Raw genomic sequence first — 22,492 nt, forward strand, 5'->3', positions numbered from 1 at the left:
GATTCCTTATACTGAGAACCAGACACTTGTGAGTGCATTTTTTCATTCATTTTCCCTTAGCTACTGCCCCATTTCTCAGTTCTCAGGAACAGCCGAACTATTTTTTCTGTTTCCATTATAAACTGCTTAAACACTGAAAGTTTGATATAGTACGATAAATATCTATAAATTATCCACTAAGATTCAATGATTTTTAACATCATATTAGTTTTATTCTATCAGATGTATATATAATATAGCTATATTTTTAACTGTACATTTGAAAATTGTAAATGTCATCACTTGGCACTTTGCCCAATTACTTTAGTATGTATCCCATAATAAGGACCTTCTTTTTTTTTTTTTTCTCCTGAGACAGAGTCTCGCTCTGTTGCCCAGGCTGGAGTGCAGTGGCACCATCTCAGCTCACTGCAACCTCTGCCTCCTGGGTTCAAGCAATTCTTCTGCCTCAGCCTCCCAAATAGCTGGGATTACAGGTTCACACCACCATGCCCAGCTAATTTTTTATTTTTTTAGTAGAGATGGGGTTTCACCATGTTGGCCAGGCTTGTCTCGAACTCCTGACCTCGTGATCCACCTGCCTCGGCCTCCCAAAGTGCTGGGATTACAGGCGTGAGCCAGGCCCAGGACCTTCTTCTTATACAACCACAACAGCATTTTCAAACCTAAGAAATTAACAAAATACCCAATATCTAGTCCATATTCAAATTTCTTAATTATTTCAACATATCCTTTATATTTGGGTTTTTCTCCCCAAATCCAGCCAAGGTTCACACGTTGTATTTGTTATTTTAACATTTTATCATGGAAAATTTCAAATATACACAAAAGTAGACAAAACAGTAAATAAAATGAATCTCATACACTAACCATCCAGATTCAATGATCAACTAGCAGCCATTCATATCTATGCTTCTGCCTCTCCCAGATCCTTGAAGCAAATTCCTGACCTATCACTTCATCCACATTTCAGTATGTATCTGCAAACAACAAAGCCATTTTAAAAACTACAATATCATTATCCAACATCTGATCACTTTTAATCTACAATGCCCATCCTCCCAATCCTTTTATTTGCTTGTGATACTCTCTGAAGAGACTAGGTCAGTTTTCTTATAGAACGCCTCACATTCTAGTTTTGTGTTATTAAACTCATACCCTTATCCCTTGTATTTCCTGTAAAATGGAAGTTAAGTCTAGGGGCTAGAATAGATTCAGGTTAAAAATAACTTTTGGTGTTGCTGGGTTATAGATGGAGAAAAAAACATATATATATAGTAATTGTTGGCCAAGAACATATATAGGTGATGCTGTGTGCTTCATACTGTTTCCTACTACACAGCCTTTGCACTTCCTGTTCTTTTTGCCTTCAACGCTTTTCCTTAGCTCTTGGAATTGCTGGGTCCTTCCCCATTACCCTAACCCAAAGTAAGTTACGCTATTTTTGTCAGAACACCTGTTTTCTTTCTTTCATTATACTAATTCCAATCCATCTGCTCTCTGTAGGATGTTAAGTTCCACGAAGGCAGTTGTTGTATCCCCGGCATCTACAACAAATATTTGTTGAGTGAATCACCATTCAAATATTTATTATATACTCATCGAGCATATACGTTGTTCCAGACACAAGGCCTAGCCACAACAGCTATTTAACAAGTGTTTGCCAGATAGGTAAGTAAAGGAGTATATAGCAAAGAAACCTTCCTTGTGACTGGAGTGAAGCAGACCCTCCAAAAGCAGATTACAGAAGAATTTCTTACTAAAAACCCAGAAACCACAATTTCCTCCAGAATTCATGTGAAAATTAAACTAAAACCATCCATTATAAAAACTACAGGACACAAGACACAAATACCTCAGAAAAAGCCAGTTTAGACTGTTAAATCCAGTGACCCACTCAGTAGTCATTGCATTTAGCTTTCTAATTTGTCACTGATGATCACCTTTGCCTTCCTGAAACTCTATTCATGATTCTAGTAACACCATCCTCTCCCAATTTTTCTCTTAGCCTTCCAACCACTCTTCAAGTTTCTTACTGTGCTCATCTTCCAGAGCCAACCTCTCAATGTCAGTGTGTACCAAAATCCTACCTTTGGTCCTCTTCTCAGCAGGAGGAGCCCCCACTCCAAGCTCACAATCTCCCTTAGCTTCCACCTCCACTTTTTTTTTTTTTTTTTTTTTTTGAGATGGAGTTTCGCTCTTGTTGCCCAGGCTGGAGTGCAATGGCGCGATCTCGGCTCACCGCAACCTCCGTCTCCCAGGTTCAAGTGATTCTCCTGCCTCAGCCTCCCAAGTAGCTGGGATTACAGGCATGTGCCACCACGCCCGGCTAATTTTGTATTTTTAGTAGAGATGGGGTTTCTCCATGTTGGTCAGGCTGGTCTTGACTCCTGATCTCAGATGATCCACCCGCCTTGGCCTCCCAAAGTGCTGGGTTGACAGTCATGAGCCACCGCGCCTGGCCAGCTTCCACCTCTACTTTTAAACCAAGTTTGAAATCCCTATTGTCAAAACATCTTGCCTACCAGCTATCTTCACCCAACTTTCTCTTTAAACCAGTTTCTGCTATCTTTCCTATTTTTTTTTTTTTTTTTTTTTGGACAGAGTTTCACTCTTGTCATCCAGGCTGGAGTGCAGTGGCACGATCTTGGCTCATCGCAACCTCTGCCTCCCGGGTTGATGCGATTCTCTTACCTCAGCCTCCCAAGTAGCTGGGATTACAGTTGCCCACCACCATGCCCGGCTAATTTTTCTATTTTTAGTAGAGATGGGGTTTCACCATGTTGTCCAGGCTGGTCTCGAACTCCTGACCTCAAGTGATCTGCCCGCCTCAGCCTCCCAATGTGCTGGGACTGCAGGCGTGAGCCACTGTGCCTGGCCTATCTTCCCTATTTCGGAGTTAATGCCATCACCATTCACCTGGTCTTGGAGTCACCCATGAACATTCTCCTCCCCGATTCAGGAAACTGATTTTTATCTGTTACTCCAAATTGGCTCCTACTGACCACCTCCAATAAATTTTAGTTTACACCCTCATCACCTCTCACTTCTAGATTATTAAATCTTTGAGAACAAGAACTCTTTTACTTATCTTTGCGTCTATAGCAAAGTACACAGCATGCCCTCAAATGTTCCATCTAACATTTTAAACTTCAGTTTTCTAGAGAATCTGAAGTCGTTTACAATAAATTCAACGAAATATAAATAAAACAAGAATCTGGACTAGGAATATACAAATTTATATAGAAATTGGGGGAAGTAGCCAGGTGCAGTGGTTCACACTTGTAATCCTAGCACTTTGAGAGGCCAAGGTGGGAGGATCACTTGAGCCCAGGAGTTAGAGACCAGCCTGGGTAACCTAGCAAAACCGTCTCTGAAAAAAATTTCAAAAATTAGCCAGGCGTGGTGACACACACCTGTGGTCCCAGCAACTCGGGAGGCTGAGCTCGGAGGATTGCTTGAACGGGGCTTGAGACTACAGTGAGCCGTGCTGGTACCACAATGCTCCAGCTTGGGTGACAGAGCAAGACCCTTTCTCAAAACAAACAAAAAAAAGTGGGGGAAGATGAATGCAGTAAACAGAACCCAAAGAACCACTTAATTATTAAAACAGAGTGGCATTTTGGCATGTCAGCTACCCGGCATCCAAAATAAAGTAAAATGAGCACTTACATAATTTTCATTGTCCTTGAAGAGAACACTCAAGTATATTTGGAAAACAAAGTAATTCTTTTTTAATTGTTTTATTTTCGTTTTCTCCTCTACTACTCATTCAAGAAGGAAAGCAACGTATTTCTGAAACTTGGCTTCAAGAACGAATAATACCTAAGGCTTTAGGGTCTGCCCTTTAGGCTTTGATTTGAAAACCAGAAACGCTGGCAGTAATAGTGTATGATGTCTCTTCTAACCATATCTTCACTCCAAATGTAATGAATTGGGGAGGAATAAATGCCTAGAGAATCTCATTCTGCTTATTCCATATAACTTCCCACTTTATCAAACAGAATCCATAGGCTGAATCAGAATAGATTTAGATTATTAGTCTGATCTCTCCTCTGATACTCTGAATCATTGTTCTATTTCCCTGACCTATAACCTATGTCTGAGTACTACCAGTGATAATATATTATTACAAAAGCAACCCATTTCAATTCACACAGCTCTGATTACTAAGGTTTCCATCATTGTGAATGAGACCTACATATGACTAACTTACATGAGTCCCATTTGTTAGATATGCTAGATCAGATTTTCAAGAGAAGCTAAAGGCAGGGCTCACATCTGTAATCCCAGCACTTTGAGAGTCCAAGGCAGGCAGATCACCTCAGTTCAGGAGTTTGAGACCAGCCTGGTCAACATGGTAAAACCCTGTCTCTACTAAAAATACAAAAAAAATTAGCCATGTGTGGTGGCAGGCACTTGTAATCCCAGCTACTTGGGAGGCTGAGGCAGGAGAATCACTTGAACCCAGGTGGTTTCAGTGAGCCAAGATCACGCCCTTGCACTCCAGCCTGGGCAACCAGAGTGAAACTCCAACTCAAAAAAAAAAAAAAAAAAGAGAAGCTAGAAATGTGGATTTTATATACAGCCAACTGTTTAATGTTTGTTTAATTTTTGAAAAACATATTAGTCCCTGTAAGACACATCTACTACAAGCCAAGTGTGGCCTACAGACTACTAGTTTGGAGCCTCTGGTTAAATTCTGTTAATACAAATTAAAGAGCATGTTAGAATTTTTAAGTGATCCTATCTCTTTGTGCAGACTTTTAAGTGTCCTGTTGGCAAAGAAGTCCTATTATTTTTATTTCCTTTGCTAATAGGTTTATTGAGATGTAATTCATAAACCATACAATTCATACATTTTTAGTATATTTAGTATGATTTTTGGTGTATTTACAGAGCTGGGCAACCATTAGCACAATTTTAGAACATCTTCATCATCCTAAAAAAAAAAAAAAACCCATAACTCTATGGCCAGGCATGGCAGCTAATGCCTGTAATTCCAGCACTTTGGGAGGCTAAGGCAGTCAGATCACTTGAGCCCAGGAGGTCAAGACTAGTCTGGGCAACATAATTAGACCCTGCCCCTAAAAAAAAAAAAAAAAAAAAAAATGGCCAAGCATGGTGGCTCACACCTGTGATTCTAGCAATTTGGGAGGCTGAAGTGGGTGGATCACTTGAGGTCAGGAGTTCAAGACCAATCTGGGCAACATAATTAGACCCTGCCTCTAAAAAAAAAAAAATGGCCAAGCATGGTGGCTCACGCCTGTAATTCTAGCAATTTGGGAGGCCGAAGTAGGTGGATCACTTGAGGTCAGGAGTTTGAGACCAGTCTGGCCAACATGCCAAAACCCTGTCTCTACTAAAAATAAATTGGCCAGGCGTGGTGGCTCACACATGTAATCCCAGAACTTTGGGAGGCTGAGGGGGACAGATCACCTGAGGTCGGGAGTTCAAGACCAGGCTGACCAACACGGAAAAACCCCACCTCTACTAAAAATACAAAATTAGCCAGGCGTGGTGGTGCATGCCTGTAATCCCAGCTACTTGGGAGGCTGAAGCAGGAGAATCACTTGAACCCGCGAGGTGGAGGTTGCGGTGAGCTGAGATTGCGCCACTGCACTCCAGCCTGGGTAACAAGAGTGAAACTCTGTCTGTAAATAAATAAATAAGCCAGGAGTGGTAGCACGTGCCTGTAGTCCCAGCTACTCAGGAGGCTGAGACAGGAGAATTGCTTGAACCTGGAAAGCAGAGGTTGTGGTGAGCTGAGATTGTGCCACTGCACTCCAGCCTGGGCAACAGAGCAAGACTCCGTCTCGAAGGAAAAAAAAAAAAGTAAAAAAAAATAAATAAAATTAAAAAAAAAGAAACCCCATTACTCTTTAGCTGTCACCCCCAATGCTCACCCACCTAAGCTGTAAACAATCACTAAGGTACTTTCTATTTCTTACAGATTTGCCTGCTCTGGACATTTCATTTAAATAGAACCATACAATATGTGGTCTTTGACTGGCTTCTTTCACTTAGCATAATGATTTTGAGGTTCATCCATGTTTTAACATATATCAGTACATTCTTTTTATAGCACTTTTTTTTTTTTTTTTGAGACAGACTCTTGTTCTGTTGCCCAGGTTTGAGTGCAGTGGCATGGTCTCAGCTCACTGCAGCCTTTGCCTCCCGGGTTCTGGCAATTCTCCTGCCTCAGCCTCCCAGGTAGCTGAGATTATAGGGGCGCACCAACACATCTGGCTAATTTTTGTATTTTGAGTAGAGACGGGGTTTTGTTATGTTGCCCAGGCTGGTCTTGAATTCCTGGGCTCAAGTGATCTTCCTGCCTCAGCCTCCTAAAGTGCTAAGATCATAGGCTAAGTCACTGCAGGTTTAGTGGTAACAACCCCCCTAAGCTTTTGTTTATCTGGAAATATCTTAATTTCTCCCTCATTTTAGAAGGGCAGTTTTGTTAGATATAGAATTTTTTTTTTTTTTTTTTGTGAGATGAAGTGTTGTACTGTCACCAAGGCTGGAGCGCCATGGTGCAATCTCGGCTCACTGCAACCTCCGCCTCCTGGGTTCAAGCAATTCTCCTGCCTCGGCCTCCCCAGTAGCTGGGACTACAGGGGCCCACCACCCATTTTTTAAATACAAAAAAAAAATTTTTTGTATTTTTAGTAGAGACGAGGTTTCACCATGTTGGCCAGGCTGGTCTCGAACTACGGACCTCAGGTGATCCACCCACTTCAGCCTCCCAAAGTGCTGGGATTACAGGCATGAGCCACCACGCCTGGCCTCAAGCAATTCTCTTCCTTCAGCCTCCGCAGTAGCTGGGATTACAGATGCCGGCTGCTGCACCTGGCTAATTTTTGTATTTTTAGTAGAGACGGGGTTTCACCATGTTGGCCAGGCTGGTCTTGAACTCCTGACCTCAAGTGATCTGCCTGTCTCGGCCTCCAAAGTGCTGGGATTACAGGGGTGAGCCACCACGCCCATGCTGCCTGGCCAGATATAGAATTCTTGCTTGACGGTTTTTCTTTCAGCACTTTGCTTTTTTGTTTTGTTTTGTTTTTGAGACAGGTTTTTGCTCTGTCATACAGGCTGGAATGCAGTAGTGCAATCAACTCCCTGCAGCCTAGACCTTGTGAGGCAATCTTCCTACCTCAGCCTCCCACATAGCTGGGACCACAAGCCCATGCCATCATGTCCAAGTAATTTTTTTTTTTTTTGTAGAGACTAGGTCTTGTGATGTTGCCCAGGCTGGTTTTGAATTCCTTGGCTCAAGTGATCCTCTGGCCTTGGCCTCTCAAGGTGCTGGATTACAGGTATGAACCACTGCACCTGGCCTCTTTCAGCACTTTGTTATCCTACTGCTTTCTAACCTCCACAATTTTTTTTTTTTTTTAAGACAAGGTCTTGCTCTGTCACCGAGGCTGCAGTGCAGTGGTGCAATCATGGCTCACTGCTGCCTCAACCTCCCAGACTCAAGCAATCCTCTTACCTCAGCCTCCTGAGTAGCTGGGACTACAGGTGTGTACCACCACACCCGGCTAATTTTCATATTTTTTGTAGAGATGAGGTTTCAACATGTTTTCCAGGCTAGTCTCAAATTCCTGGGCTCAAGTGATCTGCCTGCCTTAGCCTCCCAGAGTGCTGGGGTGTGAGACCCCGCGCCCAGCCCTGCAACCACTTAAAAAAATACTTTGGGGCCACGCACCGTGGCTCACATCTGTAATCCCAACACTTTTGGAGGCTGAGGCAGGTGGATCATCGGAGCCCAGGAGTTTGAGACCAGCCTGGGCAACAGAGTGGGACCCCATATGTATATATTTTTTCTTTGAGACGGAGTCTCGCTCTCTCGCCCAGGCCGGAGTGCAGTGGCGCCATCTCGGCTCACTGCAAGCTCCGCCTCTCGGGTTCACGCCATTCTCCCGCCCCAGCCTCCGCAGTAGCTGGGACTACAGGCGCCTGCCACCACACCCGGCTAATTTTTTGTATTTTTAGTAGAGACGGGGTTTCACCGTGTTAGCCAGGATGGTCTCGATCTCCTGACCTTGTGATCCGCCCGCCTCGGCCTCCCAAAGTGCTGGGATTACAGGCTTGAGCCACCGCGCTGGGCCGGGACCCCATATTTTTAAAATAAAATGGCTGCACTGACTGGAAATGGTGGCTCACGCCTGTATTCCCACTTTGGGAGGTTGAGGCAGGCAGATCACTTGAGCCCAGGAGTTTGAGACCAGTCTGGGCAACATGGCAAAACCCCATCTCTATAAAAAATACAAAAAGCCAGACATGGGGGCATGTGCCTATAGTCCCAGCTACCTGGGAGGTGGGAGGATTGCCTGAGCCCTTGCGGTTGAGGCTGTAGTGAGCTGTGATCACATCACAGCACTCTAGCCTGGGCAACAGAGTGAGATACTGTCTCAAACAAAACAAAATAAAACACTTTAATGCTTTAAAAGACACCACTGGGCCGGGCATGGTGACTCATACCTGTAATCCCCGCACTTTGGGGAGCCCAGGTGGGCAGATCACCTGAGGTCAGGAGTTCAAGACCAGCCTGGACAACATGGTGAAACCCTGTCTCTACTAAAAATACAAATATTAGCCGGGTATGGTGGTGCATACCTGTAATCCCAGCTACTTGGGAGGCTGAGGCAGGAGAATTGCTTCTACCTGGAAAGCGGAGGTTGCAGTGAGCCGAGATTATGCCACTGCACTACAGCCTGGGCAACAGAGCAAGACTCCGTCTCAAAAAAAATAAAAAATAAATAAATATAAAAAATAAAAAGTAAATAAAAGACACCATCAAGAAAGTGAAAATGTATCCTCATTTGTATAGTATCCCTGCCTGTCACACAGGAGACCAGGCTGGATTCCCTGATAGGGAGACAGAAAATTAGAAGAAAAAAAGGTGGGGTGCAGTGGTCAAGCAATCTGCCTGACTTGTCCTCCCAAAGTGCTGGAATTATAGGTGTGGGCCACTGCACCTTGCCAAAAGTTTTAAATTTTAAGTATATATATACATACATATATATATATACACACACACACACACACACACACACACACACTACTCCTTTGTTGTGTGTGTGTATACATATACACATACATATATGTATATATGTATATATATGTGTGTGTGTACATAGACTTAACATTTAAATATATATATACATACATATATATGTGTATGTATGTATGTGGTTGTATGTGTTTTCAGTGTCTTTTTAAATTTTTAAATCTTTTTTTACTTTAAAAAATAAAAGTAGAGACAGGGTCTCACTTTGTTGCCCAGGTTGGTCTTGAACTCCTGGGCTCAAGTGATCTTCCTGCCTTGGCCTCCCAAAGTGTTGGGATTACAGGCATGAGCCACCATGCCCAGCCTTCGGCATCTTATCTAACAAATCACTGCCTACTCCAAAGCCACAAAGATATACCCGTAAGATTTTTTCTTTTTGAGATGAAGTTTCGCTCTTGTCGCCCAGCGGGAGTGCAATGGCGCAATCTCGGCTCACTGCAACCTCCACGTCCCGGGTTCCAGTGATTCTCCTGCCTCGGCCTCCCGAGTAGCTGGGATTACAGACGCCCGCCACCAGGCCTGGCTAATTTCTGTATTTTTAGTAGAGACGGGGTTTCACCATGTTGGCCAGGCTGGTCTCGAATTGCTGACCTCAGGTGATCCATCCGCCTTGGCCTCCCAAAGTGCTGGGATTATGGGTGTGAACCACTGTGCCCGGCCCACTATTTTTTCTTATAGTAATTTTATGGTTTTAGTTCTTACATTTAGGTCTTTGATCCAGTGAGTTAATTTTTTGTGTATGACGTAGGGCAGGGATCCAAATTAATTCTTCTGCATATGTTTATCTATTCTTTTTAGGCATTATATATAGCAATTAGCACATTAAGATAATAAAAATAAATCAATGATCCACATGAGCCCTTTCTTAATGAACTTCTTTGAGATGCCTGTGACTTTTTTTTTTTCTTTGAGACAGAGTCTCACTCTGTCACCCAGGCTGGAGTGCAGTGGTGCAATCTCGGAGTTCAAGTGATTCACCCACCTCAGCCTCCTAAGCAGCTGGGACTACAGGCATGCACCACCATGCCCGGCTAATTTTTGTATTTTTAGTAGAGACAGGGTTTCACCATGTTGGCCAGGGCAGTCTCAAACTCCTGACCTCAAATGATTTGCCCGTCTCGGCCTCCCAAAGTGCTGGGATTACAGGCATGAGACCCTGCGTCTGGCCTGAGATGCCTTCAATGTTAATGACTTTTGTGATTAAATCAACTTATCAAACCAACTGACTTGCAGTATACAAGTTCCTTTCCTGTGTCAAGTTACTTATTTTCCATGACCTGCTGGGAGAGGACCTCTATAAGGCACCAAGGCAGGCAAGGATCACAATGCTTTGCCAAGAAAGTCACATTTGTGTCCTCTCTACTAGCTGTGAAGCAGTCTTCTCAAGTTCAGTCTAGAATGCTTTTCAAAATCACTGGCCATGGTAAAAAAAAAAAAAAAAAAATCTTTATCTACTAAATCCAGACTAAAAACCAAGATATTATATTTGAAATATCTTTCAAATACCCCAAAGTCAATCTCTAATATCTGTAGAGGGAGGCATTCTCAGGCAAAATTCATATTTGATTGATAATTGATTTAGTAAGGATTTGATTATTAGCTTAGACTCACATAGAATTCTCATTTTAGAGGTAGGCAAACTGAGGCATAACTTGCAGAAGAACCAGCTAATAAGTGGGAGAGATTAAACCAGGTATTTCCATGAGAGCCAATGTTTCCAGCACTACATATTCCTTATTTGACAGCATACCAACCACAAGAGGACTCCTTTGTTGTTTCCTGGAAGGAGTGTGCTCCCAGGAGTGTCAATGCTGCTTTTCAGTTCCACCACGTTTGATTCAATCTCTCAATTGAGGTATGATCCAGTTCTTGCTGTGAACAAGGAATATAAGCCTGGGAAACATAGTGAGACCTCGTCTCTACTAAAAATAAAAATAAAAAATATTGGCTGTGCATGGTGGTGCACACTTGTAGTCCCAGCTACTTGGGAAGCTAAGGCAGGACGATCACTTGAGCCCGGGAGATCAAGGCTGCAGTGAGCTATGATGGCGCTACTGCACTCCAGCCTGGGTGACAGAGCGAGACCCTGTCTCCAAATAAAAACAAAACAACACAACAACAAAAAAAACACAAATATCAAATGATACTAATATGCAGAGAAACAAAATTATAGGGACTGGCAAGTAGTTAGGTAGTCATTTGAAGGCTATCACCTCAAAGGGAAAACAAAAACAACCGCATTTGAATCAAACAGATTGCTTGAGCCCAGGAATTCAAGACCAGCCTGGGCAACATGGCGAAACCCCACCTCTACTAAAAAAAATACAAAAATTAGCCAGGCATGGTGGTACATGCCTCCCAGCTACTAGGGAGACTGAGGTGGGAAGATGGCTTGAGCCTGGAAGGTAGGTAGAGGTTGCAGTAAGCTGACATCTCACACTGCACTCCAGCCTGGGCAACAGAGCTAGAGCCTGTCTCAAAAAAAAAAGAAAGAAAAGAGGAAGGAAGGAAGGGAGGGAGGGAGAGAGAGAGGGAGGGAAATATCTAGTATTGACAGAAGGTAGCTGTGCTGGATGGACCACCAACAGGCACATTGGAAGTGGTGTGGTACTGGTGAAAAGAGCTACAAAGACAGATCTAATTCTTGGTCTTGCTACTTAATAATTGTGCAACTTGGGTATTATTTATCTGTATCTTAATTTTCATACCCTTACCAGACTATCTCAGAGTCACAGTGAAGACTGAATGAGAATATATACCCAAGTACTTTGTAAACAGTAAAATGCTATGCTGGTAAAGTGGGTTAGATTTGAAGATGGCTTTTCAAAATTCCTGAATTTCTCTCAGAGATTCATGACCAGGAAATGCTGCAAACGAGAAAACAGTTTGAAACAGGTCTGGCAGCATGAGGCTCTCAGGGTGTTATGTGCAAGCCTGTCAGAATTGCCAGTCACCACAACAATGGCAGAGGCTCTTCTTCTACTGGACAATTGGGTCAGTCCACAATGGGACCATAATAAGGCTGCTCATATTCTGGTAGCATCTTCACTGAACTGGGCTGAACAGTAATCACTCTAGGAAACAAAGCTAAATTTATAAACTAGGTGGTTTAGCTAAAGGCCACTGGGGGAAAACTATCTCCTGTACACATGACTATATATCCAAAGCTCAGGGTCTAAGGAAAAAAAAAATGTGTTATATATATGTGTGTGTGTGTATATATATATATAATATATATATATAAATACATATATAATATAAAAAATATATATATTCCTAGTTCTTCTAGTTTGCTAATCCTAATTCTCTCTTAGGATTTACTAGTCCTTTGGCCCTTGAGTGTATATATAAATACGTAAACACAATGCTCAGATCTACGGAAGGGAGGTAAGAGGTGGAGGGGAGACACAGGAGAAGACTAGGATAACTATAGTCCAAACAGTTTCTCCAAAAGAAATTTTCCAGCGATCTCATTTGAAATAGAATCAGGTGGCTCTTACCTTTCTAGGAACACTTCACTGCCACTACCACTAGGTACCACAAGGGACTAAAACGAATTAAAGTAGGAAAATGAAAGAGCTCAATTTCCATTTAAGCCAGCACAAAAATATTCACTGAATAGCTCCTAAGCACTTGCATTGTGTGTGTACGTGTGTGTGTTGCAGATAACCAAATGGTTATCTCCAATCTCAAACAGGCACTGTGTAATTGTTTCTACCTTCAGGAAGCTTTACAACTTAGTTTAGACTCACAGCTCTAAGAATACAAAAGATAATGAATGTAACTGTACAATGAGTTCAGAGAGTGAGAGTGAGAACTCTCTTTACTGAGTGGGTAAGGTCTGAAGTGGTCTTTGAAGGCTAGATGGTTAATATTTCTGAAGGGTTTGGGGCACAAGACCAGTTCAGTTAAAGAGGCATAAAAACAAAGGTCCACACAGCAAAATGCCTCTGAGAATGGCAAAACGGCTGGTTACCTGGCCTCTATTCTGCAGTACCCTCACCCCCAACTCGTCTTCAGACAAAGAGGGTTCTGCATTGTCTGTCAGCTGAATTATAAAAATCCCTCTGATTAGCTCTTCCTTTTAGCTCTTAGCAACAATACAAGAAAGGGCCTTTCTAACAGCCCTTCTGACAAATTGGAAACAGGGATTTCTCTAACCTGTATGTATTCATCAAAAACGAGGGAGTTAGATTTAGGAGGCAATATTCTAAGGCCCCATGTGAGAAAGGCCCAGGGTGAAATGGGAGAGAAAAGCCAGGCTGAAAGGCCACACAAAGAATCCTCTCCACTCCCAGAAGACATGCCATGAACAAACATCCAATGTTCACCCTCAAACTCTATCAACTTGATCCAACATGATGTAGTGAAAAGAGCACTGATTTGGAAGTCAGGTGAACTGAGTTCCAAGCCCAACTGTATAACTGTGGGCAAAGTACCCACTATCTTAGTCTTGCTTCTGCCTCTCTAAAACGGGGGTATTTCTCATGGCGCAAGTCTTCAGAAAGCAATAAATAAAATAAAATGGGCACAATAAACTTTATAGGGCCCTGTAGGATTAAGGAGGTAATGTGAAAGTATCTAGGGCCTAAATGCTGAATCAATGGTGTTCCCTTTTTCTTCTCACCTCCTGCAGTGAAAGGCCTAAATTCCTTATAAGGGAAATTTTCAGGAAGTTAGGGTCAAAGAAAAAAAACATTATTTTCTTGCTTTCTATTGAACAGTTGGTTTTTCCTTTTCCTTCCAACACTCAGTTCTTTCTCTTAATCTTTATCCTTCCATTCTATCTTCATTCCCTTGAAAGCTACACTTAAGGAACCAATGACCAGGGGTTTAAAAAAGGGCCTATTTCCCCCTTTACTTCACCTCAAAGTGGACAATTCCAATCATTACTCATTAGAAAATTATAGCCTCTTGGGTGATTTAAATATTGATGACTGTTCAGATACAGTGACTCACACCTGTAATCCTAGCACTTTGGGAGGCTGAGGCGGGTGGATCACCTGAGGTCAGGGGTTCGAGAGCAGCCTGGCCAACATGGTGAAACCTCGTCTCTACTAAAAATACAAAAATTAGCCAGGTGTGGTGGCGGGCGCCTGTAATCCCAGCTACTTGGGAGGCTGAGGCAGAAGAATCACTTGAACCCAGGAGGCAGAGGTTGCAGTGAGCCAAGATCGCACCATTGCACTCCAGCCTGGGCAAAAGGGCAAAAACTCCATCTCAAAAAATAAACAAACAAATGCTGATGACTTCTGCAATCTATACCTAACACCTAGAGGGAACATGGGTTCCTTCCAATCATGTCTGTAAGTACCTCAAATGGGGGGTGGGGGGGTGGGGAAGCATCTTCTTCTCCATAAACCTGTTCCTTATATATTTCTCTTAATTCATGGTCCACAATTCCTTACCTGGAATTCTGAAATCAAAGGGGCTCTCAAGGCCAGGCACAATGGCTCATACCTATAATTCTGGCACTTTAGGAGGCCGAGGCAGGAGGATTGCTTGAGGCCAGGAGTTTGCAACCAGCCTAGGCAACTAAGCAAGACCCAGTCTCTACCAAAAAAAAAAAAAAAAAATTAAAAGAAAAACAAGCTCTGAAAATAGGACTTTTTTTGTTTTTTTTTTGTTTTTTTTTTTTAGTAAATATAGTCTCAAAACACATTTGGCGGCAAAATCTGAACCTCACATGAGATTATTTATAGTCTTTATATATATAGTCTCAATTAATTTTCAACTGGATATTTTTGCTACAGAAACATTCATAATATTTGACTATACAGGGTTCTATCCCAAACCTCACTGGAGGTGTTATACAAGTTATATGCACCATAATGCCTTTCTAAAATTCAAAAAATTAGGATTCTGAAACATCTGGCATGAATAATTTCTTACAAGGCATACACTCTCAACGGGGGCAATATCATACCCAAAGGGCAAAATAGGTTTGTCAGCGAGGGAGAAAAAAAGTTAGATGTTAGAATGGTACGTAGCCCTCCAAAGCTCAACCTTACCCAACAAAATCTTACTATTACATGAGCAGGACTGACAGTGACTTCATGGAAGGCAGCCAAAATATATGCAGGATCTATGCTACAAAATTATGGTGACCAGATGGCCGTGACTGGGGAACTTTCTCTTGATTGATCGCTGGATCTCGATATGGCAAGACATGGCCTGTGCAGGCCTGTTGGCTGCCTCATGAATGTTATTTATGTTTTATCCTCAGTGGATTGTGTGACTTGGGCTTTGGTCATTATCAAGCAAAAGTCTAAAAACTCACTAAATAATTTTTAATTGTTTCAAATTGTTTTACTTTTGTTAGATAAATTCTAGTTTTGAATGATTTTTAAAGTTTTGATTACATTGTTTTTATACAAACTGCCAAACTGGATTGTAATTTGATAGAATTTATGTAAGCAAGTAAACTGCATTAAAAGTTACAAAGCAAATACAGCCATAAAAATTAAGTTAAGACCAGGTGAAGTGACTCAGGCCTGTAATCCTAGCACTTTGGGAGGCCGAGGCGGGTGGATTGCCTGAGCTCAGGAGTTCGAGACCAGCCTGGGCAACACGGTGGAACACCATCTCCACTAAAATACAAAAAATTAGCTGGGCGTGGTGGCATGCGCCGGTAGTCCCGGCTACTCAGGAGGCTGAGGCAGGAGAATTGTTTGAACCTGGGAGGTGAGGTTGCAATGAGCTGAGATAGCGCCACTGTACTGCAGCCTGGGCGACAGAGTGAAACTCCGTCTCAAAAATAAATAAATAAATACGTTAAACGCAAACAGCTCTTAAAAAAAGACGAGGCTGGCCGAACACGTTGGTTCACACTTGTAATCCTAGCACTTTGGGAGGCCAAGGCGGAAGGATTGCCTGAGCTCAGGAGTCTGAGACCAGCCTGGGCAACATGGTGAAACCCCGTCTCTACTAAAATACAAATAATTAGCCGGGCGTGGTGGCGGGGGCCTGTAATCCCAGCTACTCAGGAGGTTGAGGCAGGAGAACTGTATGAACCCAGGAGGCAGAGGTTGCAGTGAGCTGAGATCGTGCCACTGCACTCCAGCCTGGGCAACAGAGCGAGAGAGACTGTTGGGAAAAAAAAAAAAAAAAAAAAGATGAGGCCTCACTATGTTGCCCAGGCTGGTCTTGAACTCCTGGCCTCAAGTAATCCTCCCGCCTTGGCCTCCCAAAGTGCTGGGATTATAGGCGTGAGCCATCTTGTCCAGCCCAAATAGATTTTTTTCTTTTTAAAGACAGGTCTCACTCTGTTGCCAAGGCTGGAGTGCAGTGGTGTGATCTTGGCTCACTACAGCCTCTACCTCCTAGGTTCAATTGATCCTCCCACTTCACCCTCAAAAGTAGTTGAGACTGCAGGTGCATGCCACTACACACCGCTAATTACTGTATTTTCTGTAGACACGAGGTTTGATCATGTTGCTCAGGCCGGTCTCAAACTCCTAGGCTCAAGCGATCCTCCTCAACCTCCCGAAGTGCTCAGGAGTTTGAGCTTAACCTAAAAATTTAAGGTTAAAAATTTTTAACCTAAAAATTTTGTTTAGTCATTCCTTTTTTTTTTTTTTTTTGAGACAGAGTCTTGCTCTGTCTTGCCAGGCTGGAGTGCAGTGGCATGACCTCAGCTCACTGCAACCTCCACCTCCCAGGTTCAAGCAATTCTCCTGCCTCAGCCTCCTGAGTAGCTGGGACTACTGGTGCACACCACCACGCCCAGCTAATTTTTGTATTTTTAGTAGAGATGGGGTTTCACCATGTTGGCCAGGATGGTCTCAATCTCTTGACTGCATGATCCACCTGCCTTGGCCTCCCAAAGTGCTGGGATTACAGGCGAGAGCCACTTGGCCTCTTTTTTTTTTTTTTTTTTTTTTTTTAAGACAGGGTCTCACTCTGTCGCCCAATATGGAGTGCAGTGGCATGATCTTGGCTCACTGCAGCCTCAATCTCCGGAGCTCAAGCAATCCTCCCACACCTCAGCCTTCTGAGTAGCTGGGACTACAGATGCATGCTACCACACCCAGTTAAATTTTTATCTTTGGTAGAGACAGGGTTTCACCATGTTGTCCTGGCTGGTCTTGAACTCCTGACCTCAAGCAATCCACCCACCTCAGTCTCCCATAGTGCTGGGATTACAGGCATGAGCCACCATGCCCCGCCCTGTTTAGTCTTTCTTAACCATGCATTGAATAAAAACTAAATTGTACACTTACGCTTATGTATAAAGCACAGACATGGTACATAAAAAGATACAGAGTTTATCTCAGTATTAATATGTCATAGGGCAGGTACATTAGGGGGAAAAAAAAGGTCTATAAAGTTTCCTTAGGAAGGTGATTAAAAAAAAGTTGAGAAACACCACGCCTGGAAACACTGGATTAGTGATCTGTACCAATACCTTCAAAGTTTTTCAACCCAGAAACATGGGAATAATCTTTGACAGTTCTGTTTCCCTTAACTCCCACCCCACATCCAATCACATCCAATCAGAAAGAATGGCCAGCTTTATTTCCTAATTATTTCTGGACTCTGTGTCTTTTTCTCCATTCCTACTGCCATTGCACGAATTTAGGTCTTCATAATCTCTTGCCTAGACATTATAAGAGCCTCATCAAACTGCCTTTTTGCTCCTTACATCCAAACTTTTTTTTTTTTTTTTGAGATGGAGTTTCGCTCTTGTTGCCCAGGCTAGAGTGCAATGGCACGATCTCGGCTCACTGCAACCTCCGCCTACCGGGTTCAAGTGACTGTCCTACCTCAGCCTCCTGAGTAGCTGGGATTACAGGCATGCACCACCACACCCAGCTAATTTTTTGTATTTTTAGTAGAGAGGGGGTTTCTCTGTGTTGGTTAGGCTGGTCTCCAACTCCTGGCCTCAAGTGATTTGCCTGCCTCAGCCTCCCAAAGTACTAGGATTACAGGCATGAGCCACTGCACCCGGCCCACCCAAACTTCTTAAAACAGCTTGCCTCTTCTCTCTCCTTTTTTCTTTCAAAATGAGAAAGGGTCTCGCTAAGTTGCACATGCTGGTCTCAAACTGCTGACCTCAAGTGATCCTCCCTCCTCAGCCTCCCAAAGTGCTAGGATTACAGGCATCAGCCACTGTGCCAGGCCTCTCCTCTCTCATTTCTTAGCTTACTTAGCACTTCCATGCCATCAAAACCGTCTTTGTACAGGCCACTTACCAAGTACATGATGCTAAATTCACTAGATATTTTCAGTCTTTTTTTTTTTTTTGCTTGTTCTCTTGGCAGCACTCAATCCTGACAACCACTTCCTTATTTTTGAAATACTCTCTTTCTCTTGGCTTTTTTTTCGTTTTGTTTCACATTTTGTTTTTTGAGACAAAGTCTCGCTCTTGTCCCCCAGGCTGGAGTGCAATGATATGATCTCGGCTCACTGCAACCTCTGCCTCTTGGGTTCAAGCGATTCCGTTGCCTTAGCCTCCCGAGTAGCTGGGATTACAGGCGCCTGCCACCACGCCCAGCTAATTTTTGTATTTTCAGTAGAGACGGGGTTTCACCATGTTGGCCAGGCTGCTCTCGAACTCCTGACCTCAGGTGATCCGCCTGCCTCGGCCTCCCAAAGTGCTGGGATTACAGGCGTAAGCCACCGTGCCCAGCCTCTCTTGGCTTTTTTGTTTGAGTCGGAGTGTCGCTCTGTCACCCAGGCTGGAGGGCAGTGGCACAATCTCAGTTCACAGCAACCTCTGCCTCCCGGGTTCAAGTGATTCTCCTGCCTCAGCCTCCTGAGTTGCTGGGATTACAGGTACACACCACCACGCCCGGCTAACTTTTGTATTTTTAGTAGAGCTGGGGTTTCACCATGTTGGCCAGGCTGATCTCGAACTCCTGACCTCAGGTGATCCACCCATCTCAGCCTCCCTAAGTGCTGGGATTACAGGTGTGAGCCACCATACCTGGCCTCTTTCTCTTGGCTTTTAAGACACCAAGCACTCCTTGTTTTCTTTTAATTCTGACTGATGTTTCCTTCCTTTCTGCACATCACAGCTGATCTACCTTGGCCAGCTTTTTAGCCCAGCTCTCATCACATTTTTCATGAGTGTTGATGAATCACTCCATAGTTTTAGTTGCCATGTATAGAGATAAATAGATGATCAAACCTCTATCTCCATTCCCAGGCCTCGCTCTTGACCTCCAGACTTCTACATTCAACTGATTTTTGAACAACTTCCCTGGAGGTCAGAGAATCCTCAAAATGCACAAATTTAAATTCAGCATCACTATCCATTCTGCTCTCAAAGCAACAGGCGTAGGAGTCATGCTTAATTTTTTTTCCCCTTGGCTTCAGCCACCAGATGAAATCAATAACCAAGTCCTGATGATTCAAATTCCTAACTCTCTTATTCCCTACCATTACCATCTCAGCTGCTGCCATCATCTCCTGCCAGGACTACCACATTACTCAAAGAGCTCCTAGTTACGGCCAGGAGCAGTAGCTTACGCTTGTAATCACTTTGGGAGGCCGAGGGAGGCAGATCACTTGAGGTCAGGAATTCCAGACCAGCCTGGACAATATGCTGAAACCCCATCTCTACTAAAAATACAAAAATTAGCTGGGCATGGTGGCACACGCCTGTAATCTCAGTTACTCAGGAGGCTGAGGCAGGAGAGTCGCTTGAACGCTTGAACTCAGGAGATAAAGGTTGCAGTGAGCTGTGATCGCGCCACTGCACTCCAGCCTGGGTGACAGAGCAAGACTCTGTCAAAAAAAAAAAAAAAAAAAAAGGAGGAACTCCGTCTGGGTGTGGTGGTAATCCCAGCACTACTGTGGGAGGCCAAGGAGGGAGGATCACCTGAGGTCAGGTGTTCAAGACCAGCCTGGCCAACATGGCGAAACCCTGTCTCTACTAAAGATACAAAAAATTAACTGAGTGTGATGGCAGGCGCCTGTAATCCCAGCTACTTGGGAGGCTGAGGCAGGAGAATTTCTTGAACCCAGGCGGCAGAGGTTGCAGTGAGCTGAGATCACGCCACTGCACTCCAGCCTGGGTGACAGAGCTATACTCCATCTCAAAAAAATAAATAAAAAATTAATTAATTAATTTAAAAAAATTAATTGGCTGGGTGCGGTGGCTTAAGCCAATAATCTCAGCACTTTGGGAGGCTGAGGCGGGCAGATGGCCTGAAGTCAGGAGTTCGAGACCAGCCTGGCCAACGTGGTGAAACCCCGCCTCTACTAAAAATACAAAAAAAGTTAGGGAGGCATGGTGGTCCATGCCTGTAATCCCAGCTACTTGGGAGGCTGAGGCAGGAGAATCGCTTGAACCAAGGAGGCAGGGCTTGCAGTGAGCCAAAATCACACCACTGCACTCCAGCCTGTGCGGCAGAGCGAGACTCCGTCTCAAAAAAAAAAAAAAATTAACATTTAAAAAAATACATATAATTTTGTAAAATGACAGAGACTACGTAATATTTCATAAGATACACAGAATATTAATTGAAGTAACATTTACAAATAAGACAGACAATTCTCAGGCTATATTTGGCCTCAAATATCTTTTGTTAGTGTTTTCAGATTTTGAAAGTTAGCTTGTAACCTTTACAAAGCAGTAAATATTATTTAAAAATCCAGGCCGAGCGTGGTGGCTCACACCTGTAATCCCAGCACTTTGGGAGGCTGAGGCAGGTGGATCACGAGGTCAGAAGTTTGAGACCAGCCTGGCCAATATGGTGAAATCTACTAAAATTACAAAAATTAGCCAGGTGCAGTGGTGAGCGCCTGTAATGCCAGCTACTTGGGAGGCTGAGGCAGGAGAATTGCTTGAACCCAGGAGGCGGAGGTTATAGTGAGCTGAGATCATGCCACTGCACTCTAGCCTGGGCAACAGTGCAAGACCTCGTCTCAAAAAAAAAAAAAAAAAATTCCAGATTTCCAGCTTCAAGAGGGAGAGGAATTGTGGAAAGGATGCGAAATCAACAACACTAGAACCACATTTCCCCATGGCAACAATTGGCTGGAGCTTAGCAGCCAGGAAATAGGGTTGTCCCGTTCATCTAACAGTCTCCCTTTGGTTTATTTCATAAAATTATTCACTAGAATATAAAATCTGGGACTTCACCAGAAAGAGGTTTTGTCTGTTTTGTTAACCACTGTATTTCCAGGGCCTAGAAAAGTCCCTTGCACATAGTGGGCACTTAATAATCATTTGCTGAAATTAACTGCTGTCTGCCTGGTCCTAAAAGTATGAGTTTCTGACAAGTATTCACAATATGTTCCTGTCCTCCACTCAAAGACAAAGACTAGTAAATTTAACTTTATATTTAAGGTAGGGCCTGGCTGGGTGTGGTGGCTCATGCCTGTAATCCCAGCACTTTGGGAGGCCGAGGCAGGCAGATAACCTGAGGTCAGGAGTTTGAGACCAGCCTGGTCAACACGGTGAAACCCCACCTCTACTAAAAATACAAAATTAGCCAGGCGTGGTGGTGGATGCCTGTAATCCCAGCTACTCAGTAGGCTGAAGCAGGAGAATCGCTTGAACCCAGGAGGTGGAGGTTGCAGTGAGCCGAGATAGGCCACTGCACTCCAGCCAGGGTGACAAAGTGAGACTCTCTCTCAAAAAAAAAAAAAAAAAAAAAAAATATATATATATATATACACACACACACACACACACATATGGCTTGACACATAGAAAGTACTTTGTTTACTAAGTGATTAACAGCTATTAATTATCACTTACTGAGTACTTACTATGTGCTAAGCACCGAGCTAAAATGCTTTACAGGCATTACCTCATTTAATTCCTGTAACAATCCTATTATCTCTATTTTATTTCATTTTTATTTTTTAAAGACAAAGTCTTGCTCTGTCACCTAGGCTAGAGTACAATGGTGAGATCATATAACTCACTGCAACCTCAAACTCCTAGGTTCAAACGATCCTTCTGTCTCAGCTTCCCATGTAGCTGGGAGTACAGGCACATCCCACCACGCCCAACTAATTTTTTTTTTGTAGAGACAGGGGTTTTGCCATGTTGCCCAGACTGGTCTGGAACTCCTTGCCTCAACCAATCCTCCTTCCTGAGCCTCCCAAAGTGCTAGGAATACAAGTGTGAGCTACCGCACCTAACCTATACCTATTTTAAAGATAAGAAAATGAGGCTATGTAGAGTAAGTAACTGGTCGAAAAACTAATAACATGGAATAAAATAACTGTAATAGAAAAAAGGATGTGAAAAGCGCACACCACTGCACTCCAGCCTGGGAGAAAAAGCGAGACTCCATTTAAAAAAAAAAAAAGAACAAAGTGCTATAGAATTTAGGAGAGTTCATTTCCAAACTGGAAGGCATAAAGTACTTCAGAAAGGTTCATGAAGAAGGCAGCATTTAAAGTATATCTTGAAAAACAGGTGAGATGGCTGGGCACGGTGGCTCACGTCTATAATCC

At 43.3% G+C, this 22,492-nt stretch overlaps 1 protein-coding gene across 3 annotated transcripts in view; it reads right to left on the reverse strand.

Moving 5' to 3' along the window:
- The window catches only part of KPNA6 (karyopherin subunit alpha 6), a 68,677-nt gene that overhangs the window by 35,795 nt on the left and 10,390 nt on the right, over positions 1-22,492 (reverse strand). The window contains exon 2 of one of the 3 annotated variants that reach the window (XM_019014413.4): positions 871-980. The exons of the other annotated variants lie outside the window; for them this stretch is intronic. The gene's annotated coding sequence lies outside the window, so the exon portion shown is untranslated. The remainder of the gene's footprint in view (positions 1-870; positions 981-22,492) is intronic. 3 annotated transcript variants of the gene reach the window in all.

This window comes from Gorilla gorilla, chromosome 1, assembly GCF_029281585.2.
Source record: "Gorilla gorilla gorilla isolate KB3781 chromosome 1, NHGRI_mGorGor1-v2.1_pri, whole genome shotgun sequence".
Classification (NCBI taxonomy): Eukaryota; Metazoa; Chordata; class Mammalia; order Primates; family Hominidae; genus Gorilla; species Gorilla gorilla.